Genomic DNA, 6,000 nt, shown 5'->3' on the forward strand with positions numbered 1-6,000 from the left:
AACATATTCACTGTTATATAAGCCAACTTTGCAGTCCGAGCCAAAAGCCAGACACGTTTTTGCAGTGCTGTCAAGTTTGTTCCACTACTTGAGGAGGCCCAGTTACTACTGCCAGTGTGAGACGGATACACAATGAAGGATCATGGCCTCTTTCCTCACAGTGGTGTAAAAACCAATGAGCCCTCGGTATAAATATAAAAAACATTACATTCTGCTGTGACAGTCTTTAGTGTATAGTGACTTATACTTTTACAAAGTAAATTACATTTTAGCACACAAATAGAGAGGTGGATGGGTTATTGCTTCATGATGAATTAACACTCCATTCAGTTTTGGTTACCATCATATGCCAATGCTCCTACAACTCCATGATCCTGAATTGGAATAAGGAAGTTCAGAAAAGGAATGGATGGAGTGCATGTAGGCCTGAGAATACACACAGGAATTTGAAAACTAATTTATCTCAAATGTTAGAATCATTTAGGGCAGAAGGAATGGCTAAGGCTTGGCACAGTGAAGCATATGGCAGCATTGCTTCCTTGCAGCCCTTGGACCTTGGGGTGCCTTCTTTGTGGAGTAGGCTTGTCTCCCCTCTGTTTTTGTGGATTACCTCTGGAAGATCCAGTTCCTCCATCCATAGTTTAAGCACATGTTCTTAGGTTTATCTACACAATGGCCAAGAGCAACTACAATGAATTCAGAAAGTAGGAGTATTCAGACCTCTTCACTTTTTGCACACTTTATTGTGTTGTAGATTTAATTTTTAATTGACCCATTTGCCATTTTTGCCCATCATTCTGCACTCAATAACCTAAAACGACAAAGTGAAAACATGTTTTCAGAAAGGTTTGCAAAAACGTTAGAAATCAAAAACTGAAATCTCTCATTTATATAAATATTCTGTACTTTGCAGAAGACCTTTGGCAGTGCTTTGGGTCTTCTTGAGTAAGTTTCTACAAACTTTGCATATCTGGATTTGGGCTTTATTTCATATTCTTCAGGGCAGATCCTCTCAAGCTTTGTTAGATTGGATGGGAAGAATCTGTAAGCAGCCATCTTCAGGTATTTCTACAGATTTTCAATAGGGTTTAAGCATGGGCTTTGTCTCAAGGGAAGCCAAAAACTTGTCTGGAAGCCACTCCAGAATTGTCTTGGTTGTGCGCTTCAGGTCACTGTCATGGTGAAAGGTGAACTGTCAGCTCCAGTCTGAGGTCACGTGCACTCTGGGACAGGTTTTCTTTAAGGACTTCGCTGTATTTGGTTGAATTCATTCTTCCCACAGTTTTAACCAATTTCCCTGTCCCTGCTGCCGAGAAGCACACCCATAACATGATGCTCCCATGCTTCACCACAGGGATGGTGTTAGAGAGGTAGTGAGCAGTGACTGGTATTCACAGGACATAGTGCTTGGAGTTCTGACCAAAAATTCAGTTTTTGTCTCATCAGACCAGAGAATCATATTCCTTTTATATAAGAATGCATCTGTCTAGCCACTCTACTATAAACGTCTGATTGCTGTACTGCTTCTGAGATGGACGTCCTTACAGCAAGTTCTTCGGTCTCAGCCAAGGACTTCTGAAGCTTTGTTAGAGTAATCATTGGGTTGTTGGTCACCAAGGAACTTCTTGCCTGGTTACTCAAATCTAGGAAGAGTCCTGGTGGTTCCGAATGTTTTTCATTTACAATTATTAAGGCCATTGTGCTCCTGAGTACACCCTAAGTTTTACAAATGGTTTTATAACTTTTCCATCATCTGGCTTTTTTACAATTCTTCAAGCTTCAGTGACTAGTGTAGATGGTGATGTCACCTCCATGTGAGACCAGAGTTGGCTGCTCAAGGTGTCCAAAAAGAAATTCACAGAAATGGTGAAGTGTGTCTGTGTGTCCACCACGGTGTCCTTGAGCTGAAAGGAAAGCAGGAAACCAAACACAGCAAGCATCCAGTTCATGTTTGAACCTGGGGCCAAACACTGCAAGGTTATTCTACTGTGTTCTCCTAAATTTCTTATGTTTATATTGGTTGGAGGGAGTTATGAATTTAACAGTTATATTATCACAAACATGGGCGCTGACTTGTCATAAACATTGAGGAGGGAAAAAATATTATAGGCTATAACATGTAATCAAACAATAACAGCAGTAATAATAATAACAATACCTAAACTGCCATAGCATAGAAGACACAAATAAAGCAAAATATCATAAAACAATTAATACAACAACTGCACTGCAACTCTGTTCATCAAATGCAATGCTTAAGGCTGATTTAGTTTAAAGTAAAAGTATTTCTTAAAAGAACTTACATTAAAACTCAGTGAATACTATCTTCCATTATTCGCCACCACCTGCAACTTGACTGACTAAACTCTTAATTTGCGTCTGACACACTAAAAATCACTCCGTATTCAGTCCAAGAGGGTCCTTGAGGTGGAATGTGAGACAGGATGGGGTCAGATGTAAGTGGGGCTGGATGTCCAAGTGTTGCTATTTCGTATTCACACAAAACCCTAATCACTCTGACTCCTATCCTCAATTTCTGTCCTAAAACTTCTAACCTAAAACTGCAGCTCTGCAAATTTGTGATATTGCTGGATTGTGGTACACTAAGGAACGGTAATCACCTTTTACATGACAATTAAATAAACAATATAATTATTAGAAATTTGAATAAAGAAAGAATACAACTACTAGTGAATAAATACACATCTAATGTCATGCCTTCCTTATACTGTATACTAACACTGGGTCAAGGTGCTGAAAGTGGTCTGACATCTGAGCCCACCTTTCTTGATTGTGTAGACCTTCTGACTTTGTGCATTGATTAAATGGTGGTGGTGAGTTGTTTGCATATGTAGTCCAGTAAACAGAATATAGGAATTATGAGTGAATGTTTAAAGATAATCAATATACTTTGATTATATTGAATTTTGCGATGATATCTGAATAATCATTTTATTTCAGGGACCTTTATTTAATGTATATGTTTATGGGGCTGCTGATAAGATTATGATTACAATGTCACCATCAACGTAATGTAGTTGTTAAGCTGGCAAGTTAAATGCAAAGCCATCCAGCTTATTAACTGTTCATACTGTTGTTAGTTAATCATGCACGTGAGTCGTCATTTAGCTGGTTTGCCTGCATCTCCCTACTTGATCAAGGCTGTTGTTTCCCTGTTCCTCTGATGTTGCGTACACATGGGTCAGGGCTGCTGTAAATATACGCACATACCCCTGTCAAGTTTTGTTTTATAAATCATACTTGGGAATTTGGGCATGCACATTTCAAGTATCTTTCTGTGCATATGCAGTCTTTATAAATGAGATGTTCAACAAGCCAAGATAGGCACATATCACTCCTTCATTCTGGTCACTACATTGGTTCCCTGTAGCAGCACATACAAAATTCAAATCCTTGATGCTTGCCTAGAGAGTGGAGGGTCAATACCTACCTATATAATGAGACACTTGTAAGATCCTTTGCTTCTTCTTGACTACTCAGGTCAGCTAGTGAACGGTATCTGGTGACACCACCTCTGTGTAGAATCAAATCTCAACCCTTGACTCTGTTAATGTGTACCTCCTAGCTGGTGGAACAAGCTGCCCACCACCATCCAAGCCACTAACACTTTGATTGTGTTTAAGAAGCATTAGAAGTCTCGCTTGTTCTCTGAATACATTTCTAATTGATAGTAGCTTTGGTAGGTTCTTGTAACTAAGGAGTCACTATAGTTTATAGCTCTTTACTTGTGGTGATGAATTTTTAACCTTGTCCTGTAACATCTGGTCCTACACAGCCCCCAATATTACATTTTCTTTTATGATGACTGGCTTCTCTTGCAAGTCGATTTGAATAAAAGTGTCTGCTAAGTAAATAAATGTAAATATAAATGTAAAATCCACACATTCAGTTCAGGGTAAACCTATGGTTACCTCGTTCATTGTTGTCATCAATATGATACACTTAAAGGAACAAACTCCATGGGTGAATTACAGTAATAGGAAAATGACAAAAGGAAGTTAAGATCTTCAAAACTATAGCAAAAATATTTGTACATTTTTTATAAAGAAATGTAAATATAAATGTAAAATCTGGACTATATAGCTGCTAGACTTGCCTCTTTGAGTAACATAAATTCTCAGATACTTAAAATTGTGAAATCAGAGGGTCAACCCAAGGAAATCTGGCCTATGTTCAAAAGAAAATGTGTACCACTGACTTAAATCCTCAGTAAATTTGACCAGCGTCCCATATGAGGCTAGGTCTTCTCTTGTGCCCGATGTTACTGGAATAGTGACAGCACTTGTATTGTAACAGACAAGAAAAACAATCTCCCTACTGTTTCATTTATTAAGCTGTAACAAACAGTAGAAGTGGCCTGCGAAAGGCTGCTTTAGGGTTCAGAGTTGAGTTTTAGACGTGTTGCACCCACAGCAGGTTCTGCCTTTAGAGAATATGAGCATGGTAAGCTGGTGAAGAAAATAAAAACAAGCCTAGATAGATGAATGGTCTGCACATTCAGTCCAGGGAGACCCTGTGGCTTCCTTGTTCATTAATTGTCATCAATATGATACACTTAAAGAAGCAAACTCCATGGGTGAATTATAGTAATAGGAAAATGACAAAAGGAAGTTAAGAACTTCAAAATTATAGCAAAAATATTTGTAATTTTTTTTTACAAATAAATGTAAATGTAAAATCAGGACTATATAGCTGCTAGACTTGCCTCTTTGAGTAACAAATTCTCAGATTCATGAAATTGTGAGCTCAGAAAATCTGAAGGACAATCCAAGGAAATCTGGCCTATGTTCAAAAGAAAATGCGTACCTCTGACTTAAATCCTCAGTAAATTTGACCAATTTGATGAGGTTAGGTCTTCTCTTGCACCAGATGTGACTAGAAATAGTGACACCACTTGTAAGAGACAATAAAATCAGACTCAGAAATGGAGGACAAGATGATCTACAGTATGATAATTCTAGTGACAACATAGTGAAAAAGATGCACAACGAAAGGAAAGCCCGGCGGGCTGAGGCTGAGCAAACTGTACTGCACCCTACAGCTGGAAGAATCCAGAAAAAAAGGACAAGAATGAGCTGCCATCATCTTTCATGATTACTTCTTTAATTATTTATATTGGCAGCCATTGGCTGTTAATCAGTATAGGTAACTGCTACCAAGCCCATCCAAAGGCTTCTTTATACTTATCACATGATGCCTGCACAGAGACAGCAACAGAAAGCGACCAAGACACATTGATGCTTGTTGAGGTCTGTTTCATCAGTGCATTGAGGTTCTCCTAGTCAGAAGGTGGCAGCATGGACATCATAGTGGCGTCGGGGAAGGGTAATGATTACCCAAAGCCCACTGGGGAAGTAGGGGCTCAAAACCTGGAAATATTTTTTTTTTTCGAGATGAAGGGTCCCACAGACTGCTTATGTACAGGACTCAGACTTCTGTGCTACACCACTGGGTAACAGTGTTTGGTCAATGCAGCATACTTAACAATGTCAAAGCAAGAGGATGTCAGACTCAACTGTTGTGCCTGTTATTTCTGATTTCAACAGGAAAAAATGATAACGTGAAATGTCACGGTGCTGACCAAAAGTGGTGAAGGAAGGGAGAGAATATTCTTAAGAATGGGGGGGTCCAACAAGATGAACAGATGTATTTCAAATATTTTTGCATGTCTCTTTTTCTCTTAGATAACCTGTGTGTCATATTCATCATTCTGGCACCAGCCTCTGATCAAAATGAATCATTTATGATACATGGCATCACATCAACATCACTGCACACTGAAGGCTGGTCAACAGCAGAGGCATGCCAGAGGATCACAGATCGATCAGCTGATGGGATGTGCTGAGTGAGCTGAACATAAAAGGCACAAAGGGAGCTGCAACATTACCCGTGTTAAAGAACTCTAACACTTTAAGTGATAATTGGAAATTGGGAAGTTCACATCAATGAGCGGTCCTTTTGAAATAAGAGAGAGTCATT

Source organism: Polypterus senegalus, chromosome 13 (genome assembly GCF_016835505.1).
Source record: "Polypterus senegalus isolate Bchr_013 chromosome 13, ASM1683550v1, whole genome shotgun sequence".
Lineage (NCBI taxonomy): Eukaryota > Metazoa > Chordata > Cladistia > Polypteriformes > Polypteridae > Polypterus > Polypterus senegalus.